Raw genomic sequence first — 26009 nt, forward strand, 5'->3', positions numbered from 1 at the left:
AAATCCCAGTTTAGACGAATGGCAATGGTCAATTTTATCCTCATTTGAAAAGGCCAGATTGGCACCCATGCGATGCCACTCCACGTGATGTCACAGGGACCTATTTTCTATACGAGTAGATAGGAGTTTTACATCGTCTGATATTGCCAATGCATTCATGAGGCACAGAGCTCAGGGAAAAATCTCTTAACAATCACCTATCCTTTCCCTTGGGCTACAACCTTGTCGCGGTGGAAAGGCTTGCGCGTTCCTATGACCCCTAGAGCTGCACTGGCGGGATTAATTCTAAATTATTCCCGGTAGGGCCACCCATGCCAGATAGGTCGAAGGGTAGGAGCCAGACGAAAGGTAGTCCACGTGATGGTGTCACGTAAAAAACACTGTTGGAATGGAAGTGGGAAACCCTACCAACTATCTCTTCCCTGTAAACATGGAGTACAACCAAATGAGCCTCGGAATCTCATCGCCCGGGACCCGTCCGCAAAGGGCGGGTGTCGGGCTCGGCAGCGAGGTCGGCAAGGTCCTCGTGGTCGCCAACATGCGAAATCCTTGCAGAGACTTATCATCATCATCATCAGCTGCAGCAGCAATGAAGAAGGAAGAAAAGAAGACCAAGAAGATGGAAAAGAAGAAGTCGGCTATTAATGTAGGGACGTGGAATGTGAGGACTATGATGAGGGCGGGGAAGTTAGAAAATATCAAAAGGGAAATGGATAAAGGGAGGATAGATATCTTAGGATTATGCGAAGTGAGGTGGAGGGATGGCGGGGACTATTGGAGTGATGGGTATAGGGTTAAATATAGTGGAGGGGAATAATAATAATAATAATAATAATAAATGGTTTTTAAATGAATTGTAACTTGAGGCAGCGTCTTGGCAAGGCCCGACGCTGGCAGACCTCCAAGTAAATCTTGTGGAATAAAGAATAATAATAATAACAACAACAAATAATATTGATTGACAAGAAATATAGAACTTGCTACATAGTTGATATTGCCGTGCCACTGTCGCATAACATCGAAAAGACAATTACAGGAAAAATTAACAAGTACCAAGATCTGGCAATAGAAATAAAAAGAATATGGAATATGGAACAGGTTTATATAGCTCCAATTGTCATCTCAGCTACCGGTATCATCCCAAAACACATACAAAATAGTTTCAAAATACTCAACCTCCATCCAAATACTTACATCAAACTGCAAAAGGCTGTAATAATTTCAACCTGTCATATCACGAGAAAATTTCTCAACGCAATTCAATAGTGAAGAGTTACCTTGGTGAAAACCCGTGCTCTTAACACTAAAGCTACTCAGTGAAAACTGAAGAAAATTTAAGAAAAAACATAATAATAATAATAATAATAATAATTTACTTTGTCTCACCTTCTATATATGGACGATATTAAAATCTATGCCTCAAATGAAATACAGCTCAAGTACCTTTTGGATGTCACAAGTAGGTTCTCCGCGGATATAAAAATGCAATTCGGATTGGATAAATGCAGATTGCTTCACATAGAAAAAGGGAAAATCAAGCATGGTAACTTCAATGTTACAGATGACGAGTCAATAATATCTATGGAAGCAAATGAGAACTACAAATACCTTGGATTCCTGCAAGCAAAATCAATACAACATAAACAGATCAAGAAGGAATTAACAACTGAATTCCATAAAAGACTAACATCCATCCTTAAAACAGAATTAAATGCACGAAATGTAATCAAAGCCATCAATACGTTTGCGGTACCTGTGTTGACATATACATTTGGAGTGATTGACTGGACCAAAACCAAAATAGCAGGCATAGTAAGATCAATACGTACAACATTCACAAAATTTAATTTACATCACCCAAAGGCTGCAATAGAAAGGCTAACGCTACCCCGCTATATGGGAGGTAGAGGGTTAATAGATTTACAACAGCTCCTCAAAAACCAAATTCATGGACTAAAACATTTCTTCTACGATAAATCAAACAGTTCGAAGCTCCACAAATCAATAGTATATGCCGACAACAAATTAACACCATTAAATCTAAAAAATGGCACGACCGATGAAGCAACCAACACAGGAGCTGTTCTATTAAATAGAAAGGTAGAAGTATGGGCCCAGAAGGAATTACATGGACGACACATCAATGACCTCAATCAACCATATGTTGATAAAATCTCATCAAACAAATGGTTGTCATTGGGTGAACTTTATGGAGAAACCGAAGGGTTAATGCTTGCAATACAAGACCAGGTCATCCGCACTAAAAATTATGCAAAGTACATCCTTGGTGATAAAAGCATAACAGATGACAAATGTAGAAGGTGTTTTCAAGTACCTGAAACAATCCAGCACATTATGTCTGGCTGTAAGATGCTAGCTAATACAGAATATTTAAGTAGACATAATCAAGTTGCAAAAATTATCCACCAAATACTGGCCTACCAACACAAGTTAATAGATACTAAGACCCCATATTATGTGTACCATCCTGAAACAGTGCTTGAAAACGGCGAATTTAAAATCTATTACGATCTGCCTATTCAAACAGATAAAACTATAGTTAATAATAGACCAGATATAGTGTTGATTGACAAGAAATATAGAACTTGCTACATAGTTGATATTGCCGTGCCACTGTCGCATAACATCGAAAAGACAATTACAGGAAAAGTTAACAAGTACCAAGATCTGGCAATAGAAATAAAAAGAATATGGAATATGGAACAGGTTTATATAGCTCCAATTGTCATCTCAGCTACCGGTATCATCCCAAAACACATACAAAATAGTTTCAAAATACTCAACCTCCATCCAAATACTTACATCAAACTGCAAAAGGTTGTAATAATTTCAACCTGTCATATCACGAGAAAATTTCTCAACGCAATTCAATAGTGAAGAGTTACCTTGGTGAAAACCCGTGCTCTTAACACTAAAGATACTCAGTGAAAACTGAAGAAAATTTAAGAAAAAACATAATAATAATAAAAATAATAATAATAATAATAATAATACGTCTTTATTGGGCGAGATTGGGACTAGAAAGTCCCATCTTCCATCTAACCCCTCGTCAAACAGTAAATATATGCAGTTAAATACATTGTCTAGTTGCTCATGAAATTAAATGCAGAGAAATTACATAAAAATAAGTAGAAGTTCCATTTTCAATCAACAATTAGCATTATAATTTAACAAAGTTACTATTGACCAAGTGTAAAAAGATGTTAGTGAACGTGGGAAAAACCTAAGGATATTGACTGTCGTCCTTATTGGAAAAAACCCACTGCAGGAAAACGCCCACACAAGAAGGGGGGCGTGAAAAACCTGCGAAAACCTACTGAGAAAGCTAATGTAAACCTGAGTATACAAATACAATGAATTACATGGAAAATTTCACCCAGTACCTGTAAAGAAAAGGAAAATTAGATGAAGCCGGATGAGATAATTGATGAATCTTTCGTACTGTTCCCGTGATGTTACATGTCTTGCTGTTGTTCTCGAAGAAGTTTTACGTGTAGTGCCTTTTTGAAGGAGGCGAGTGATGATGATTTACGTAGTGGTAGGTCAATGTTGTTCCATTCGCGGCATGCAGTAACAATGAATGATTTATTGAATCTGACTGTCCGGTGGTGAGGTATAACGAGTTTTTCATTTCCCCTCGTATTTGAGTCGTGTATTCTACTAAGTTTTTGAAATTCGTCTCTGAGGTACGCTGGTGTATTTGTCTGTAAGATTTGATAGAGAAGATAGGGAAGAGAGTCAGCGAGGGGTAGCTTTAGTATTAAACGGGAAGATGGGTAAGCGTGTGGTAGGTATAGACCAGGTAAGCGATAGGATTCTGGTGGTAGAAATTGAGGCGCGGCCCACCAACCTTGTGGTGGTCCAAGTTTACATGCCCACTAGCAATCATAGAGAAGAAGAAGTAGATGAGGTGTATGAACAGCTCGAGGAAATAATTAGAGACACACCGGGTAAGAAAAATCTGGTAGTGATGGGGGACTGGAATGCTTCAGTGGGGGAAGGGAGGGATGGGCACGAAATAGGAGATTTTGGTCTAGGAATACGAAACGACAGGGGAGAGAAAGCAGCAGAATTTTGTAGGAGAAACAAATTATTCATCACAAACACGTGGTTCAAACATCATAAAGGGCGAAGGTACACGTGGAAAAGTCCAGGGGATGTGGGGAGATATCAAATAGACTACATTATGGTAAGACAGAGGTTTAGGAATAGTGTGAAAAACTCGCGCAGCTTCCCCGCAGCGGATGCTGATTCGAACCACAATCTAGTGCTCATGAAATGCAACGTAAGATTCAAAAGACTTATGAAAGTTAGGAAGGCGAAGAAATGGAACGTAGAAGCCCTGAAGGGGAGTATGAGGAGAGAATATCAGGAACTAGTGGACATTAGTATACGGGAGATTGAAAGTACTAAGACTGTTGCGGAAAGATGGGATAATATTAAAACGGGAATAGTCAAAGCGGCGGAGAAGTCAATTGGTTACGTTGACTGTAGAAGGATAAAGAAGCCGTGGATAACGGAGAACATGATAAGGGAAATGGAGGAGAGGAGGAAGTGGAAGAACGTAGACACAGAATAGGGAAAAAGAATGTATAGGGAACTGAATAATCGATTACGACGTGAAACTAAGAGGGCAAGGGAGGCTTGGTGGAAAAGACAGTGCGAGGAAATGGAAAAGTTCCAGAAGGATGGAGAAGTAGGCGCGTTGTACGCCAAAGTTAAGTCGCTATCGGGCGGCAAAAGAGGACAAGCCATGTCTAAAATTAAGGGTAAAGATGGGAGGATGCTAATCGAGCGAGAAGAGGTACAGAGTAGATGGAAGGAATACGTGGAGGACCTGTATGACGGAATGAACAGACCAGAGAGATTGACTCTAGAGAAGGAAAGTGCAGTGGAGGAGGATAATCTTGGGCCGGGGATATTAGATTCGGAAATAGAGAGAGCACTTCGTGATATGAAGGCTAGGAAAGCAGTCGGCGTAGACAATATCCCGTGTGAGCTTCTGAAGAATCTAGGGAAGGAAGGTAAGAAAAGCTTTTTCGAACGAGTGCGCAGGATCTATGAGGAGGGATGCTGGCCGGAAGATTTCGTGAAGACGGTTTTAATTCCGCTTCCGAAAAAGAAGAAAGCTGTGGAATGCGGAGATTATAGGACTATCAGCTTAATATCGCACGCGGCGAAAGTGGACTGAGGATATTGAACAGACGAATGGAGGCGAGGGCAAACGAGTATTAGGGCGAAGATCAATTTGGTTTCAGAAAAGGGAAATCAACTCGTGATGCAATAGCAATAATGAGGTCCCTCGTGGAGAGGAACCTAGAATACGACCAGGACGTATATGCGTGTTTCGTGGATTTTGAAAAAGCGTTTGATAGGGTGAACTGGGTAAAGTTAATGGATATTCTGAAGAGAATAGGTGTAGATTGGAGGGATAGACGACTGATTCGTAATCTGTATATGGCCCAGACTGCGCAAGTGAGGGTAGCGGACGGAGAATCCGGGTGGGCAAGCATTGGCCGAGGTGTGAGGCAAGGCTGTCCTCAATCGCCGCTGCTCTTTAACGTGTACGCTGAAGAGATGGTAAGGGAAGCATGGGATGAGTTAGAAGCTGGAATAAAAGTGGGAGGAATGATGTTCAAATCAGTGAGATTCGCGGATGATCAGGCGCTGATTAGCCAGTCAGCAAGGGGGCTTCAGGCTCTAGTAGATGCGTTATACGAGCGTTGCGAGGAATATGGGATGAGGATTAATCACAAGAAAACTAAGGTAATGCGGTTTTGTAAAGCATCACGAGCGAGGAATGTGAGACTTAAGATAAAGGTGGGTGGTGAAAAACTTGAGCAGGTTGAACAATTCAACTATTTAGGCAGTACGTTAGAGGAAAATGGATACAGTAGTAAGGACATAAGGAAGAGAATTGCATTAGCGAAGGAGGCGTTCATGAACAGGAAGGAGCTTCTAAGAGGATCGTTATGTAAGAGTTTAAAGAAAAGGTTAGTGAAGAGTTTGATCTGGAGTGTAGCTCTCTACGGTGCGGAAACGTGGACACTGAGGAAAGAAGACGAGAGAAGATTGGAGGCATTCGAGATGTGGGTATGGAGAAGAATGGAGAGGGTGAAATGGACGGAGAGGAAAAGGAATGACGAAGTGCTGGATATGGTTGGCGAGGAGAGGCAGCTTTTAGAGGAGATACGGAGGAGACAGAAGGTATGGATGGAGTTAGTGCTTAGTGGTGAGGGGATGTTGAAAATGGTGCTAGAGGGTAGAATGTTAGGGAAACGATGGAGGGGAAGGAGAAGAATAGGATTTTTAGATAGATTGAAAGAGAGTAGGCCTTACTGTGAGTTAAAGAAGTCAGTGCTGGAAGGAAAGGGAGGCTCCCAGATCACTTCTTGCGTACTCCATGGAAACCTACCTTCATCGGTAGAATACTATAATAATAATAATCACCTATCAAAACTGGCTAAGGTCGGAAAGTTTTCTTTGTTTGATAAGGTATTTATAATCATATTATTTAAGCCAAGCGCTACCTGCTAGCAAGGTACTCTGCTACCTGCTAGCATCCTGCGTATTACCAGCGCTCAAAAGCCTCGCCCCAAGGTCACCTCACTTGCGGCAGCTGGAACCAGAACGACGTCACCCGGAGATTTCCCAGCATTCGTACTTAGCCGTTGCATTTTCGCATGCTTGAAAATTTACACTTTTCATTTAATTGCGATAAATAGATATCATCATTTAAAAATCTAAAAGCGTAAAATACGCACTCCAGGAGTAATAATCTTTCGGATTAGGCAATAAAAATATAATAGGAAACCACCCTATTGCTACCTCATAGGTAAATTCCACGATCTTAGAAAAAGAGACTTTGCTACCTCAGCGGTCACTTCCTTTCCCTCTCGACAGCCAGACACAACCTTCGATCGTTTACATCGAAAACATCCGCGATACAACTATACCCGACGCCATTGGTCTTCTGCGTGTGAAAATGTCCATCGGATTAACCCGACATTCGTTGCGAAAAGGCTACGATATAGGTTACGACGTCTGGTACAGATGCATAGAAGACAGAGAATAAACAGTCACACACAAAATTATTTTTTTAATCTCAAAAACACAACGGTCTGATAGAGAAAGGGTCAAGGGGTGGAATTATTCCCAGGCAGTGGTGCAGCGAGGGGTGTTTTGGGTAATAAACCCCCCCCCCCCCCCCATAGCTCAGAGAAGTTTTAAGTTTAATCCAGTTTACTTAGTTGGATTGATATTACTTATAGAATAGTGTAAGGATTAATAAATTATCCCTCAGAAAGCCATAAAAATCATAATTTTGAACCATTTATCTTAATATTCCGATATTTAATAATCTCGCACCTACCGCTTATCCTGGTGGGTATTCCATACCCCTACACACCCCAGTATTATTTGCACCTAAACCTCCCCCCTAGCCTTAATTCCTAGCTGCGCCCCTGTTCCCAGCTGGGTGGATTTTCGCCAAAGAGTGAGAACGCAAGGTAATATAAGGCTATAAGTCCCGAAGGACTTTATTTATTTTTTGTGAAACTTTTCACTGCTTCTTACTGAAACCAAACACGTAAAATTGGTTCTCCATGTATACTTATAACAACAAGCGGTGGATCCAGAATCTATTACCTCTCAGCATTAGTGGGGGTTCAAAGAAAATTCTATCTAGTGTATGCATACATTGGATACCCAAGGGGAGGGCTGTGGCCCTTTATGGATCTTATACCACTCGATTGCAACATAATAAAAAAGCACGTAAAATAGAGCCTATAGGCTAACATATATGTTTAGATCTAGTTTGTATATCAATTCGTTAAAGTAGGTATATATATACATGTATCAGAAAGTATATTCAAATACTATTCTAAAAAGTGGCAAACCCTTATCTAAAGCATTCATGAACGGGAAAGAGTTTATGAGAGGATCATTACATAAGAGTTTTAACATTTCCGTGATTGTGCTGTGTGAATAACTGATAGTTACCCCAAATTACGCTAATCTTGTATTTTTTTTACTATTTTGTCCCTTTGATGATTTTTGCATTTGAGCTCTACCACTTTATCATTATTTCGGCGATGAATGATTTTTTACATTTAAATTGTTTTTGAAAACTTCAATTTTTATTTTGAAAACTTTGAATTTTACCCCACAGCTGTTGGTGGGAAGAAAAAAACTTGCGAAAGATCCACAGAGAAAAAATCATTCGCCTTGACCGGGATTCGTACTCAGATCCCCCGATTTCCGGTTGAGTGCTTTAGCCAGTTAGGTAAATATACATTTATTTCAACTTTCAAGCAGCAAAGTACAATTCTCCACAACACACATTAATATCTTTCTTCTAACACTAATCAGTGTCCAGTGGTTCTTTTAACACAAATCAGTGTCCAGTGATTCTTTTAACACAAATATGTGTCCAGTGGTTCTTTTAACACAAATCTGTGTCCAGTGGTTCTTTTAACACAAATCAGTGTCCAGTGGTTCTTTTAACACAAATCAGCTTCCAGAAGCTGGCTCCTCTCCCGCCAGTGACGACGATGACACAGCATCCGCACCATCCTCCGCCAGTGCTTTGCGGAAGACAGAAGCGAGGAAAGAGCGCACCTCGGCTGGCGCACCATGCACCGAAATGCTATCAATGAAGCAGAGGAGTCCTTTCCCTACTGCTTTATGTTTTAATTTCAAAAAAATATATTTTGATATTAATGTGGAAAGTATTACATTCTTAAAATTGGGAAAGAGCTTAAAATTTAACCTAATCAAGTTTTCATTCGTGATGGCACCACCACCAAAGGCATCCGAGGTACGATAAATGTTTCTAATGGCTCCCCACACTCTCCCACCATCACCGCAGCCGAGAATGTAATGAGGAGCGGAGTCAACCCGACCGCATGCGACGCAAGCAGAAGAATCGGCAAGCCTCATTCTCGACATCACCTCGCGCGTAGGAAGGAGGCGAGCAATAGTGTCAAACATGGCGCTCGCCGCCCCCGCGTCCCCCCGGCACGCAGCCCAGTTTCTCCATGGGTTAATGATAGAAGTGGGAGGATACTTCTCCCTCTCGATGAGCCTCCGGTAAACAGTCTTTACTACAAATGTTTCTCCTGTTCGCAGGCATTCCGTTATTTTTCGGCATTCCTGAATGCATCTCCTAAACGGCGTACTTTTAAAGCTGGCTTCCGTCCACGCGGAGTGGAGGAGACCCCGCCTGGCCTCATCAACCCCCCCCAAAATTTTGGTGGATACTTTCGAGAAAATAACATTGGCTTTTAAAGCAATATTCGTTAAGTTCAAACCACCTCTTGTCGGAGGGTTGTAAAGCTGTTGCCTTGGAGCCTTTCTCAAATAACCATACCAGAGGAAAGAATTAGTGTCCCTAACCATCTTTGCATGCACTTCTTTTGGCAAAGGCCATACATGAGCGAGGTACCAAATTTTTGGGAATATTACCTGATCGAGGAGGCGGACCCGAGCGGTGAGAGGGAGGGAGGGGAGCTTGTAGCGACCCGAACCCCCCGATACTGCGCCCCTAACCTCCCCCCAGTTCTTCTCAAGAGACTGTTTCACATCGGAGCCCCACCATAATCCTAGAATTTTTACAGGTGGGTTGCCTAATTCCCACACGTTAGAGGCTATATCACCCTTTAGAACTCTCAATTTTGATTTAGTTTTATTCACTTCTAAACCACCGGGAGCATAGGATTGAATTAAGTCATTGGCCAAGAGTAGTTGGCTTGGATGCCCAATGAATAAAGTCAAATCGTCAGCGTATACAATATTTGAATAAGTGATTCCTTGTCTAGCTATGCCAACTCCGGCAGCTTCAAGTGCCCTTGTAAGAGGGTCCATTGCGACGGCAAATAGAGCCATAGATAGGGGACATCCTTGCCTTACAGAATTCTTGATAAGAAATTCATGTGAAGTTTTCCAACCTATCCTTATGCATGCTTTTGCTTCATTGTATAGATTTTGAATTGCCCGAAGAAAGATGAGGGGGAAAGCCATTTTTTTAAGAATATATAAAATATATTCAATACGAATATAATCAAACGCTTTTGTAAAATCTACGGGTAAAATGGCAAAAAAATCTTCGGAAGGAGGAGACGGAGTCAAAAAAATATCCCGTAATAATACTGAAGCGTCTAGAATATTTCGTTTTTTCGAAACCGCGTACTGTGTTACAGATAATGTGGATTCCAGAGAATCCGTAAAACGAGATTTTAATATACGCGTAAAGATTTTATAGTCTGAATTCAATAAAGCAATAGGCCTGAAATCATTTAAGGACTGAGGCCGATTTACCTTTGGTAAAAGCGAGATAATTGCGGTATATTGACTTGAAGTCAGTGCCTCGCCTTGGCAGAAAATCTGGTTGAAAATAGCTAATAAAGTCGGGGTCAGAAGATCACCACAAATGGAGTAAAATTCATAAGATATACCATCTGACCCTGGGGCCTTGCCTTTTGGGAGGAGGCGAAGAATTTCCTCTACCTCCTCTCCTCTTATCTCACCAGCAAGCAATTCAGCGTCTTGTGGCGAGAGGGTGGGTAAATTAGGAAACGGAGGGAGATCGTCTTCGTTCCAGACCCCGTATCGAGCAAATATTCTCTGAAAATGCCGTGAAGCAGTATCAAGGAGATCACCATCAGCGCATTCTGCCGGCGGTAAAGTGGTTGACATGTCTTTGCGGAGTCTGATCACCCTCCGGAGCTCAGAGAATGTGAAAGGGCCCCACGTGTCAGGATTCAGTTCTCTCTGCCACCGACTTGGAGCGTAACGCTTCATTTCATGCATTAAAATGGTGTTTTTCAAAAGGGCTGTCTCCTCATAAAAATTTTTTGGACGGGGATTGAGATTTAGTAATTCTCTTAAGGCGGTTCGGTAGAACATGATTGTTGCATCCATGTCCCTCCGCCACTCATATGTTGAGCGTCGTAAAAAGGATTTAATCTTTGGTTTAAAAGTAAATTCCCACCAGGTTAGAGCATCGGTGCCCGGACGACGCATGGAGATAAGATCCGCCACCCGTCGCCGGACAGCGCAACGAAAATCCTCGTCTTGAAAGGGTCTAGTGTCCATCCTCCACATGGTTGTTTCAGGGCGGTGGGAGTGAGGGGTGGAAGGGAGCGAGAGGTCAAGAAGGAGGGCACAATGATCAGAAAGAGAAACCGGTATAGTATGAGTGGTGTAAGGGATTTGTTTAAGTAATCGGGAGAGAAATATAAAGTCAATGCGTGTTCTAGAACTTGGACCAACACGCGTGAAAGGGGCGGGGCCCAAAGTGCTGCGTAAAACAGCGTCAGTTGCACAAAGCGCATCAATTAGAAAAGATAAGGCTCGGCTCGGTCGGTATGAAATTCTTTGATTGTTGGATTCCGAGTCCTCCCTTCTATAAATTGCATTGAAATCTCCAGTTAAAATTGCTTTCCCAGTGAAAGAAGTCACGTAAGGTAAAACAGTTTCCGAATAAAATGTTTCCCTGTCTACTCTATTTCTCTCACCCGGCGGCGCATATATGTTGATAATATTAATTTCGCCATAAATAGTTAGGCTAGTTATCCTAACTGAGGCGTGAAATCGTACATTAGAGACTGGGATACCTTTCTTTACGAGTATAGTGGTGCCCGCACGCGACCCTCCGCAATTTGCAAAGGCTCGATAAATAGAACTAGGCCAAATGATTCCCTCTGTTGTTTCTTGAAGGCAGACGACATCTGCCCCGTAATTTCTAAAAAGTGCCAAAAACAGGTTAATCTTAAGTGGGCTAGAAGACCCGGCAATATTTAAAGAAAACAGGATCATGATTGAAGTAGTGGGATAGGGCTTAACTTGAGTCTTTCCTCTTAGATGCTCCACCGTGGCTCTTCTTCCTGTGTCCGCCCCTTTGTTTACCCGGTCGACTGCCCCGGCGTTGAGACCCCCGGACTGCCATGACCGGTTGCCAGTCGTCGTCCTTGGCGTCCAAATGGCTGGAATGGTTATCAGATGACTCTCCGTCTTCGTCACTCTCTGATTGTGGAAGCGATAAGGTGAAGGTGCTGGGGATTACCTCCATGAGGCGAGGGGAGGGAAGGGAGAGAGTTTCAGGGGAAACTTTTGATTCGGAGACGGATCCAGCCGTCAGCAGTGATGTTTCTTTGACGTCGCAGATAGGAGGTTTCGGAGTCAGGGAGGTGATATGTGCGAGGGCCTCGGGGGGTAAACACTCCGTATCCATAGCCGCAGAAACATCCCCTTCCCCGATTGCACTCTCGTCTTCACCAGTCAAAATAGCTCTCGTTTCCTCTCTCTTTCCCTGCTTAGGCGTCACCTCCTCTCGCCTTCGCTGATGTTCTATCTCCTCTGCGACCTTCACTATGGGATTCTCCATGTCCTCGGTGCTTCCGGCGATGAAAGTGTCAACTGCAGTTCTCTCAGTCTTCCCTTTTTTCTTAGGAGTTTCCTCTTCTCCACTCGAATGGCGGCGTGCTTTTTCTTGATGGCCAAGGGTGTTTAGTAGAGGTGGGAGGGGTGGGGATAATGGCGGGGGCGGTGGTCGGGGGATGGTAGGGGAGGCTCCAGGGTATATCCCTCCTTGGGAGATACGCTGCTCAGGGGCGGTCGCGAACTGCGTGGTTCCTTCGAGTCCAAGAGGAGTGAGGCCACACTCCTCATCCACGGCCTCGCTCAATTCGACTGTTTCTCCTGAGGTCGCCTGGGCGTAGCTCCTACTAGCGTAATTACGTGGGCACAAACGTCTTTCATGACCCTCCTCTCCACAACGGGCACAGGTTCTTCGTTGTCCGTCATAAATAATTATGGCTCTATTCCCTGCTATATTTACATAGCTAGGTATATTTTTCTCAACCACCATTCGGGCAATTCTCGTGCCGGTTAGTACGCCGAACAACTGATTTCCTGACCACTTGTCGTCTGACATTCTTATAACTTTCCCATAGCGGGATAAATGATCACGGATGTCCTCTTTACTAACCTCAGGTGGTAGACATGAAATTTTCACATTCACTGGGGAGCCGGAGGTCCTTTCTAAAGTTATGTATCCCCTTTTCGTGTCCTCAGATGGGAAGGGGAGACGTTTCGGGTGTTTCTCGATAATTTTTTCCACAAGGCTTTCATTCGTCAGCTTCGCGAAGATGTCCTTCCGGTTCAAGCCAAACTGGATGGCAACGACATCCTCTGCCGCGAGGCCCAACAATCGAATAAACGAGTGGACTTCGAGCGGCGTTGCGTTTTTCACTTCTTCTTCTAGTTGAATCAGTAAGGTATTAATCCTTTGCACCGCCATTTTAGGTGAACGGGAAGATCGATACAAAGGGATACGGAGATATAGGGGTCAGGGGTCACTTAGTTCTCGGAACCGCATACAGACCACTAAATTAACACCGGTGGAACAGCTAAAAAAGTAAATTAACGGCCGCATAGCGGCCGCTAACTAAGTTAGACAACTAGAAAACTGCCTCTCCACCTATGCAAGATTTCACTTCACACACACGAAAAATAAACACGGGACTTCGTCGTCCCAACTCCCGGCAAGGAGAGGCTTCTCCGGCCGGCAAAAATTCAGCCTTGGGGCTCACTCGCAGCGATCGAGAAACACGTCCGCTCAGTTAAGCTACCGAGGCATCATTCTTCCCTGTGGATATTTAGAATGGAAAAGAAAAAAACTTGTTCATTCATATGAGTGCAGGGATAAAAGTTGAATGCAATAAATTTTATTAACTTATAACTTCAACAGTGATAACATTCTACATGATGGCACCTTTTGTAGTTGTTTTTCCATAAAATGATAGTCAATGCACAGTTAAAATTGCAAATAATATGAAATATTCCTGCCATTTTGGACAAAAGAAATTTAAAAATCTAAATTTAGCCTCCAATGTATTTATAAATTATGCAAAACAAGATATTACATCATATAAAAAGGAGCCACGGTGTTGAATTACAGGAAACATTTATATTGTTCATGTGTTACTTAGCTTCGCATACATTCATGGAATGACTTGCTGAAAACACACACTATTTGTTTCATTAATTGGCTTAAAAAAAGCAATTATCATTATCGTTAATAGTACTAGCAGGCCACCCTCACGTTGATAGGGAAGGAGAGGACCAATACAAGTGGGAAAATTTGAATTCATTGTCAAACATCGAGAAGAAGACCGACTATCCCCCAAGGATCCCCTCAGACCATTGTATGTGTCCTGGAATCCTGGGTAATATTTCTCTGTACTGATGATTCATGTCATAATAAATCAATAAAAAATAACACTTAATAATCCCACGCCATCATAAGAGCAGCCATCAGAAAAACCAGTGCTTTTAAATTTGAAGGAGGCAAACGACATCTTATAGCATACATTTACAGTGGATAAGTTAACGTAAATTGTTTCGTTGCTGGTAAGTGAAGGCGTTGCATTACTTGAGAATTGGCAATGGCAAAGTGTGGTTAATTATGTGAATATGATCTCCATTTAAACCTGACTGAGTATTCTCCTGTTAAAAATTACTCTGATGTACCCCAAAGGAACCATCTTGTACCTGGCAAGACATTTTTTAATGAATACCTTAAAATTTGTTTTTCCACAGAATTTTTTATTAAATCACCACCATGATGATGTTGTTGGGACATAGTCACTCTTGGCTGAATCGCCGCCTGATAGGTCTGCCTAGGATAAACTGCTACGAGGGACAAACTGTTGCATCGGAGACGGTCAACCTGCTGTCTTGAGGAATGACTGGCACCAGCCATAAGGGTATATAAACGCCGCAAATCCTCAATATTACCGCATTCCCCATGTCACTGCCACCCAACGCAAAACCGACGGCCGACCTGAGAGGCCCAGGCCTCAGTGTATGTGTGCCGGAATCCTGGGTAATATTTCTCTGTACTGATGATTCTTGTAATACCAAATCAATAAAAAATAACACTCTTTGATCCAATGCCGTAAAGAGAGCAGTAATAGGAAAAAACCAGAGCTTATAAGGTAACTTATAATGACTGGAAAATGTCCGTATGGTCCACAGAAGTTTATTATTGACTGACAACTTAAAGACTTCTACTCCCATTTTTAAGGTGAAAATCCTTTAAAAAAATGACAAAAGTTGCTAAAAATTAGGTTGGTTAAAACAATAAATTTCTGTGGATCACACATAAATTTTTATATCATCATTTAAATAAATTGGTTGATTAAAGTGAGAGATAATACACTACAAAAAATCTTGCTCGTTCAGCCATTCTCTCATAATTTAAAAATAAAATGAAAAAACACAAAACAAAAATGATTCCTACAATAATCATGCGTTGCTGCCATCATGAGTTGTACGATGTATTAACTTGTTCAACGATAAACTTTAATTGAGGGAAGGGATCTCACATACAAGTGTAGATAACAATCAACCACAACTAGTACAAGGAGTAGCTGACGAACAGTGACCAATTTGGAGTGAGGTCATCAATGTTTCCTCAAAAAAAGATTAAAGTCATCAACTTTCCGTTGTAAATAGCTCAAGAAAAAGGCGACAGATCATAAAACATGATCGTAAATGTAATGACCCAGGGGAAAATGGCAATAGAAAGCAGATAATGTAATGAGAACTACGCTAAAAAACTGCGACACAAATTATTTCAAATTTGCAATGATAATAACTTAAAGGGATGGATGTACCCAGAATTTTTTTTGGGATCCGGATTCGGATCAGATCTTCAATTTTCCAAAGCCGGATCTTTAGGATCGGATATTTTCGGATCCTAATGCATTTCCATATTTCTACTATTAAACGAAGTAATTATTCAAGTACAGTTGAGGACCTCAAATACGGAATCCTGAAATCCGGAAAACCAGAAATCCGGAATGGCTCACGGCTTACTTTGCTACATAAGCATCTACGTAGAGGTGGCATAGGTGACCACATGTACACTCTTCGCTATGTAAAGATACGACTGATGAAACAAGTCGTCAGCTTCACTCTCCTAGATTATATGACTTAGAGAAATGGAGAATTCGCCTGTCCTACTTTAAATCAATGAGGAGTTGAGAAAAATGGTAAATATCTTTGGGAAGGCCCTCAAGACCAGAAATCCAGAAAAACCGGAAACCCAGAAACCCTTTGGTCCCTGGTTTTCCGGAATTGAGGTCCTCAACTGTACTTTCCTTCATAAAATGAAACAAAACAATGAAAAATCATGAATTTACAATAGATTTCTTCGAAAAATGAAGTTTTTTTAATTATGAAGGGTGTTAAAATTAGTTTGAAACACTCTACTTTGTACCTTGTTTTTAAAAATTCCCTCCCCCCTGGTTTTGGACCCCCTCTAACGAAGACAATTATTTATGGTCCGTGTGATTTCGGAAAAGAAACAACAGAGGCAAGGGCTGATGGACGGCCGAGGGTGGTTTTCTGAAATCTACGACATAGTTACTTATGACGTAGTTATTATCATACGACGCTGAGATACCCCTGAGATGATTGATTCTGCTGCGCTGAGACGCTGAGATGATTGTTCTATCTCTTGGGAAGAGTTACACTGTCCGCCAGTCGTATTTTGCCTTTTTTTATTTTCCACGACTGAAATTCTGCTGCGTAACTTCGGATCCAGATCTGATGTCTTCCGTGACTTTGGATCCGATGGAGGGCAATATCCGTGGATATTTGGATCCGAGGTATTCGATCCGACCATCCCTAATAATTTAGCAAACCAATGGTAAATGAAATTAGCACCTAACAACTTCCAGAGCAGTAATTATTCATTTTCTAGGCTTCCAAGTCCTGGATGAACGCCCAGAAGTCTAATAGCGTATTCTCTCCATTTAATCTTATGCATTTTAAAGATTCAAAACAAGAAAGGCAACAACGCAAGGCAACGTGAGGAAAGGCAACACAGCTGAGAAGCAGTGATCCTTTTGCAGGAGGGAGAGATGTCTACAACATATCTTAGAAAGATTTAAAGACTGGATTATAGGAAGAATTAGCAGTATTTAAAACTTTAAAATAACAAAAGAATTAGCTTCACAGCCTCAGAGAGGAAATGATTGAAGGAATTAAGTAGCATGAAATGAAGGCCATCTATTACTTCTTCTGCCGAACTATGACAGCAATTTGCAGCAACTACGGATTAACCCTCCGGAACTCGCGCTGAGCCTAACAGGCTCACATTGTTGATATTTTCTTAATAGTTCTTGATCAATTCTCAATAATGCGCTTAGATTTTCTCTACCTTTTCCTTACTCTTTTGGCTACGTTTTACATGCGCAGAATATCCCGATCAACCTATCATAAGGTTGGAATATGATACTTTTGCTTCGTATGCACGCGGTGTGAGCCCCTCAGGCTCAACGCGAGTGCTCGCGTTACATTTTTGATTCTCACTCTTAGCCCATTCTTTTTCTCTGATTGCCTGTATAGACACAATGTAGGCTGTTATGGATAACTTCTAACACTTTACTCCTGGTAAAGGTTTTTTTTCTGCCAAATCAGCTTAATATTTTGAAAGTCAAAACAATTTGCATGGGAGTATGTCTCAGAAGCCATTGTTGCTCTTCCTGATGTAATTACAAGCGCGCTATAGTTGACACAAAGTAAGGTACTTGAATTGATTTCACACAATATTATAAGTTACGGCTCGTTATAATTACACTTCTTCCCGAAAAGTGTATTCATTTCGCCACTCGGCGGCCATAAAATTCGGAGGGCACGGTCATTCCGACTAGAGAGTGCACAGATATCGGAGGTCCTCTTCTCGCTGAAGTTTCAGCTGCGCCAGTTTCCGCCACAAAACCGTGAGTATTCTGTTTTAGCATGCCGGCTGTGATTTTTTGCTTGCGAAAATTATAGAAAATACAAAGAATAAGAGCAAAGAAAGGAAAAAATTGATAGCATAGCTGCAATTCATGAGATATTTGGAAAATTTGACAGTCAATCGTAAAAGTTCTTACATTATTGGTGAATACGCAACCATTTATGAGAAAATTGTGGATTTTCGAGGTCTTTGCGCATTCCACCAATAAATCCCAAATATGCCCAACAAATACGTAATAAAACTTTTTCCTTGCTAGTTAGATGCTAGAATATTTTTTACCTAGAACTTATGCTTTGTATGCTGGTAAACAACCTAATGGATCGCTATCGGTCAACAACAGCCCTTTTGATATCGTGAAGAGGGTATGCTCCCCATAAGCAGTACTGATAGAAATATTACGATTGACAATGTATTTGCCAGTTTTTGTTCAGTAAATGAATTCTTGAAATTCCGACTTGCAGTGATTGGAACAATTCGCAAAAATAAGCGGGAAATGCCTACTTTTTTTCGTCGGAACAAAAAATAAAAATCCAGTTTATTTGATTTCTGCAATAACTGTTTTTTTGCGTCATACACTCCAAAAAAGAATACATTTGTGTTTATGATATCAACCATGAACTATAACAAAAAAATGATGAATGTAGTGGAGATGAAAGATTGCCAGAAATGATACCTTTTTATGACATGACAAAATCGGGAGTAAATACACTAGATCAGTTATGCACGGCAAACAATGTATCAAGAAATGGACGGCGTTGTCATATGACAAGTATTTACGCTATGCTAAATATTGCTGTGGTAAATTCCTACATTTTTTACCTCGGAAACAAAAACTTTGACGTAGAATCTCGGAGAGCATTATTTAGGTAAATGTCAGCTGGGCTCGTAGAATCGCTCCACAAAGAGTTAGGGCTAATTATAAGAAGAGCCTATCAAGACTAACAAAATAGATGAACCAAAGGCAACTAAAAAAACAGAAAACCCAAAGTGCACTGGAATTTGAAAAATGTGAGCAGACTGTGGATACACGGAAAATATATTTACCGGGTGCGTATGTCTGCGAAAATTGTGGAAAGTATATTTGTCTCGAGCATACACATTTATTGTATGGTGCATGCTTGCAAAATAATGTTCATTGCTAATTTGGCCTTATATTGTTCTTTCTATCCTAATTATTAACACTGTGTAGTAGTTTTACGAGTCAATAAATCAATCACAAGTAATGGTAATCTATTTTATATCGCACTCGATATGAATAAATAATTACATATTTATCAGACGTAAGTGGACTTGATTTTCATGAAATGGACCATTTCAGCATTATTAGTTTGATTTAAACAAAAAAGAGGAAAAATAATCGACTTTCATAGGTGAGGACTTCAAAAAGAAAATTGAGCCTGAAAGGCTCAGCGCGAGTACTCGCGTTCCAAAAGGGGGCGCGAGTCCCGCAGGGTTAAAATTGTGTTCAGCTGTTTCTTGGCCACATCGATGTCTTTCACTGAGTTTAGGTAATTGCCGATTCCATATTATATCTAGGTTATATTTAATTCCGAGGAGTTTTCTTCCTCAACAAAACGTGGTTGCTAAGCAAAGGAAGCAAATTGATGACAACACTTCCAAAGCTAAATGCTGATTGCCCCACTAACCCTTTACGCTAATATGACGTGCAAAGCCTGTCATGAACGCACGATGTGTAATCACACAATGACGAGAGCTAAATGATGAGATTTTTATAATTCTAGCGCTATTTATGGGAACAATATAAATATTTTAAAGGGTTAACAGTGTTACAACATCAATAATGTATGCATAGAGAACTTATATTTCATGGAAAATTATGCATTGGAAAGAACAAAATGATTTTATATGAACAATGCATAGCTGTGTTTCTAGATTACCTTATAGGGAGATGGTTTGTTTGTGAACGATATGGAATAATAATACCTTTTTATTTCACATTTCTACGTTGATTAATAACAACTAAATATCATTCTGTTTAAAAAGAACAACACAAAAATATATAAAGAGGGTAGGAGCACAAGCTTTAAGAAAATAAATTGAATTGGAATCGGTTAATTCAAAAACCCCTAATTTGCACGTTAATTTCACAAGGTTCTAGTCTAATTTTTTACCATGAATGCCGTCATTGAGGTATGGGTTCTGGAATCTCATGCTAAAAGCTTCGTATGAATAATTTATTTATGATTCATTCTATAATCTGGCCTTCGACGGCTGCCGATCTTTCTTTGCCAATTCCATGTGAACTACAGGCAGAAGATGTAAGAATGGCAAACCATGTAGTAGACAAAAACCCAGTAGAAAATGACAAAAGAAAGCCGACAATGTAATGAGAACTACGCTTAGAAATCACGACACAACTTATTCCAAATTTGCAATAATATTAAAAATAAATTTTCAAACCGACGATATATATGAATTGACTGAACAGAAACTTCCAGACCAGAGTAATTATTCACTTTATTAACTAAAAAATCCTGTACCAGAGCCCAGATGGCTAATGGCACCTTCACTCCGTCTAATATTCAGCATTTTCTCATCTTCTTTGGCATCAGTTAGACTAAACACTCAACTGCAATTCACCTGGAATGAAAAGAAATTTTTGATCATCTAACAGTCCAAGAGGATTATCATGAGTGCGTGAAATATATTAGGCAATAAAAATTTGTAATCAGTAACTACAACCAATTATTATTTTATAAATTTATTGGTCAGCATTACAAGTATATTAAAAATAACTATCCTTAGCATTTTCAAAAATCTTTTTAGAGATGACAACACGTGTGTACTCGTATCCCCACTGGTCCATATAAGACCTGGAAATATGAGACACTTGGAAAGAGGAACACGGAGCTCCCATGAATGCAGCTAGCACACGATCGCATCCGTTTCACGAAGAGGATAATATGTTTCCCAACATTGAAATGCAAAGTCATTCTGGCGATTTTGCATCCGACTTTATTTTTTTATGAAAATGCGGAAACCATCGAACGAGATTGAAAATCATGCATTGATAATTAATATGGAACACGGATACGCCGCAACGTGATAATGGGGAGTCTGCTGTATTTGAAAAGGGATTATTAGCAAAAAAAAGAGTAGAGAAAAATCACCACGAAATTCAGCTTCCAAAAAGGCAAAATGTAAAGTCATACCACGCACAGCCAAACATTTTAAACAGCACGTGGGAGGCATACCACCTAAATTTTTTATTCCTTCTCACCAATTTTTAAACCATAAAACTCTTTTGATAAACTTTAAACTGTCAAAATAACCTTGAATGCCATATAAATTGATCATTAATTACGCTAGGGAACAGCCATTTTGCAGTCTTAGATCTGTGACTTTTTTTCTGACTAACTTTTGGTCTCTGAAAGATTCTCCTGGTTCATTTTCGGGGTATTACTCTAAATAATATCATACGACCATTATTGTAATTCTCTCTCCTGCATGTTTCATGCATCGTGAAATAAAAGTGCTGGAAGATGCTCATGTAAAAGTTTTCGGCAAAAGCAAATTTATGAAAATAACATCTGCAAGAAAAAATGAAAATTTGTTCCAACACAAACAACTAAGATTAATCGAGGAAATTAATTATGAATTGTTAACATGATCACGTAGTTACGGAGAAAAATATTTTGTGGAAACAGAAATTTTTAATTTGTCCTCATCTCCAAGCAAAGGAGACGGAATACATTTTCCGTATCCCATGAAAGATATAACATAGTATCGCCAGAAATGGTACATCAATTATATCACCTAATTAAACATTTTGACTATGCAATACATGATCGATTTTAACTGCCAGCCTATTTCAGGAGGGAAGTACAAAGACTGCCAAGGCTATTTTCCAGAATTAGCAACATTTCAGGTTTAAAAATTTTTCAGCTATTTTTCATATTAATTAATACTTCTGGATTTTTTTCTCATTTCTAAAGATATATTTATATCTTTTATCCATATACAGATTATGGGGGCTTACTTAAATTACAGCCGATCAAAAGGCCACAATTACAAAAAAAAGTGAAATAATTAGGGCCGATAAGTCGGCCCCTGGCAGTTTTCGCTCAACCAGTGAGGGCCGATATATCGATTTGGTGGCAGTAAAAGTGTTAAATCAATTTTTCAAATTGTTATCTAGGAAATGTTTAAATGTTTGTTCAGAAATACCCCCCCCCCCACCACCTTACCATCTTCCCCCTACCCCCCACCTTATCAAACATCTATTTACGCTAGGTCTTTTTGTATCACCCCTTGCGAAATATGGAATCAATAGGGTAGTTACCTTCATCTAAGGAAACGAAAGGCATTGATTGCGATTCCTAACCCACCATTAGTGTATTCATAATATACTAATTATTTGGTTTTAGATTTCTCAGTTCAGACAAATGGCAATTGTCAATTTTATCCTCAATTGAAAAAGGCCAGATTGGCGCCCATGCGATTCCACTCCACGTGACGTCACTGGGACCTAGTTTCTATACGAGTAGATAGGAGTTTTACACCGTCTGAGATTACCAATGCATGAATGAGGCACAGAGCTCAGGGAAACGTCTCTTAATAATCACCTATTAAAATTACTTATGGTCGGAAAGTTTCCTTCGTTTGATTGGGTATTAATAATCCTTATTTAAGCCAAGCGCTACCTGCTAGCAGGGTGCTCTGCCACCTGCTAGCAGCCTGCATCGCAGCGGCGCACATACCCTCACCCCAAGGTCACCTCACATGGCGACAGCGGGAACCATAATGACGTCACACAGGCTTTTCCCGGCATTCAGCCTTAGCCGTCGCGTTTTTGCAGGCTTGAAAATTTTCACTTTTCATTTAATCGCATAAAATAGATGCCGTCATTTAAAAAACTAAAAGCATGAAACGCATACTCCAGGAGTAATTATCTTTTGATTTAGGCAATAAAAAAATAATAGGAAACCACCCTATTGTCATACAATTAAAAAAAATCTAAAAATGCAAGTCAATTCAAAAGGAAACACTATAAAACATTGCTAAATATGTGACGAACGGTTGTGTGATGCATTTTCTCATTGGGCTGGACTTCTGGGTGTTTACAATTTGTATGTTTACCTTGTAATCTCCTGTTATTTTTCGGAGGGGAATCCATCATGATTGCATAAATCGTTAGAAATCTACTCTGTAACTATAGAATCCACATTCGAGATTTTAAGAATTGCGACTAAAAATCTTGAACATGAAGACGAGAAGGTCGTTTGTATGGTAAGGATGAGCCTGTAAAAGAGGCGCTAACTTCTTTACCAGAGCATGTTGTAAGCAGCAATACCGATAGTCCCTCAATCATAATGAAACTTGGATCACCTCGAACACACGGACAGAACAACACCTCCATCTTTTTTGTACCTCATTAACTATGTTGTATTTTACATGTAACATGACATTAGCTTTCTCTCAGTAGGTTTTCGCAGGTTTTTACGCCCCCCTTCTTGTGTGGGCATTTTCCTGCAGTGGGTTTTTTTTGCTGAAGGATATTACACCCTTATCCTCACATTTTCTCCCAAAAACAGAAATCTTTTTTACACAAAAATTTCACACATACTTTTTTATCTTTTTTGACATTTAACAAATGGGGAATATTGTGTATCATTTGCATTGTAAAGGTTTATATACCATTTTTAAATATGTTCGCATTGACGCTATCGAGGGGTAAGGTGGAAAAGGGGACTTTTCACTCTCAACCTCGTACGAATAAAGTCATATATTTATTATTATTTTTATCATTCTTCTCTCACCCAACGAACAGCGTTCAGTGCATCTTTGCGTGGTGGTTGAGCATCTGCGAGAAGCGCTTGTGGCACACGCCACACGCAAAGGGCCTCTCCCCCGTCTGCACCCACAAGAGAGTGTGCAGGCGCCGCAGGATCTCGTTTGGGGTCGATACCCGTGATGCCGTTTCCCACCCATGGGTGGCGGCGATGGCAAGGATCCTAGTACGATTGTACCCAATATTCCTCGTAGTGGTCGAAAGAGTCGGCCATTCAGACCCCAATGTGAGTAAGAGGTGGAGCTCGTGTCCGTCCCACCTGGTGAGCTTCGGGGAGTCCTTGTTGTTTGCCGGGAGCACAAGCAGCCCTAGAACATCCTGGTCTGCCGGTGTGGGCAGCATTCCGGGCGCGGTGGCCGGGAGAAGCTGTCAAAAGCCTTGTTCCAGGGACAGGGTCTGGGAAGCTGGCTGCGATGCCGAAGGCTGTGACCCAAGGTATTGCGATGGTTCTTGTGTGGAAGGCAGCAATGGTTTTGTAATGATAGGAGAAACATCGGCGTAAAAATTTAAATGTCACGCTGAGCAAACAGAAACTACATGACAGAAATAATGAATTCTTAAGGCCGTTTTACACGGGGCATGGAATTGCGCAGATTAGAGGTGCATTAATTTCTAAAATGGCGTGGAATTGCACGAATGCATGAACGAAATTAGAACAGGGGCTATTCTGCCATCTCGCATCCACGCATTCTCGCATGTGTTCTAGCAATTCACTGCTTTACACGACGCAATTCTGATTGCGCCTTCGGACGTACGTCAGATTGCACAATTCCATGTACCGTGTAAAACGGCCTTTAAAATAGTAAAAGAAGAGATTTCTTAATATTGTCAAGCCTATAGTTTTTCCAAAGCCCTTGAAAGAGTTCTGATGCCCTGAAATATTATAATCACCTGGAAAGCATAAACAATCTCAATTACAATATCAACATATTACCCCGCAAGCCGTCCCAATAGGCATATGGCAGAGGGTGAAATCCAATTATTCAGGCTGTGTAACTGATTAAATTTGTATATGAGAGCGGAGGGGTTGGAAAACAAGGTGATGTCTTTGCCAAATTCGACCCAGAAATATGAATATGAAATATCAAACCAAGTCATCGCACAAATTCAATAAAGCTGACTAGATTTTGCAGATTGCTGCGAGGAACAAAAGCAGACTTTTTTCAGGCCTTACTTCATCAAATTCACAGATTATTCTGAAAAGAAAAAAAGGCCCACATGATTCCACGAAATCACAGCTTCACAGGTAAACAGACATCCGTAGTGGAGGGAAAGATCTAAGAAACTCTCACGAATTGGACGAGAGAAAATTTAGAATTCCTTTCACCTCTAATTCAAAGCATTTTCCACAAGAGGAGACTTTCAGTTCATGACTTTACCTGTGCGGTTTGACGGCACTGTGGCTCTTTGCGTGCTGGGTCAGGTCACTGGCCTTGACGTACTATCGTCGCAATCCCCGCACGCAAAGGGGAGCTCCCCCGAGTGGTGCGTCCTTGCATGGCACAACAGCTGACTGCTCTTGCCAAATCCCTGGCCGCAATGCGAGCACACGCAATGTCTGCCACTATCCCCAGCCGCCACATCCCCGAGCCCTGTTCTCGGACGACAATGAACGCACATCAAAGAAGAGTGAAGAAACAGGCCAAACTCCAATACAAGCATACCAACATAGTATGTATAAATGTAAGATACACTAACTCAAAGTACATCTTTCAAAGTGTACAACCAAATCAGAACATGTATACGCACAAACAAAGCGCCTGTAAGTCAAAGAAATTTTACAACAATCCCGGTTGATGCCACGTTATTACTGCGATGGATTAGAATTTTAACACACCCAAAATTACTCACATACTTTTAAATAATATTTTATTTATGTGCAGTAGAATCCTGATTTAAGGTTTTTCAGCGGGGATACAATTTAAAACACGAAATGCAGAAAAACACTTAATGAGGACCTGCCAATTTTTTTCAGTTTTGAGGGTCTGTTTTATTGGAATGGCTTTTTATGAATAAAAAATATTATTTTAAGTAACTAAAAGTTGCTGCATGCAGCAACAAATTCATTGATTAAATGTTATTTGCCGAATTAAGGTTGGATAATACTTTTCAGGGATCAGCTAAATAAATCGGTAGTAAAAATAAATAATGAGAAGATGACAATTGTTTCAATGAAATATTTTAAGAAATTTATAATATTCATCAACTTAAAAGCATTCCCACACGGGATATTATTATGGAAATTAGTGATTCCATTTTACGCATATTTCAGTGCCCTCGAAGAAAATTTAAAATTTTTTCCGTAAAAGTGACATGTAGGTGACCATAGCATTTCTAATATAATAAAAAAGGTGTAAGAAGGTA

The 26009-nt window shown here is 40.5% G+C and overlaps 1 long non-coding RNA gene across 1 annotated transcript; it reads right to left on the reverse strand.

The window, feature by feature from the left end:
- Positions 1–20410: 20410 nt before the first annotated feature.
- On the reverse strand, positions 20411–25231 carry LOC124161157. Its single transcript, XR_006865326.1, has 3 exons — positions 25025–25231; positions 23614–24094; positions 20411–20434 (listed from the first exon to the last, which is right to left on the reverse strand). It is a non-coding gene; the product is annotated as an uncharacterized LOC124161157 (long non-coding RNA).
- Positions 25232–26009: the final 778 nt, after the last annotated feature.

This window comes from Ischnura elegans, chromosome 6 (genome assembly GCF_921293095.1).
Source record: "Ischnura elegans chromosome 6, ioIscEleg1.1, whole genome shotgun sequence".
Lineage (NCBI taxonomy): Eukaryota > Metazoa > Arthropoda > Insecta > Odonata > Coenagrionidae > Ischnura > Ischnura elegans.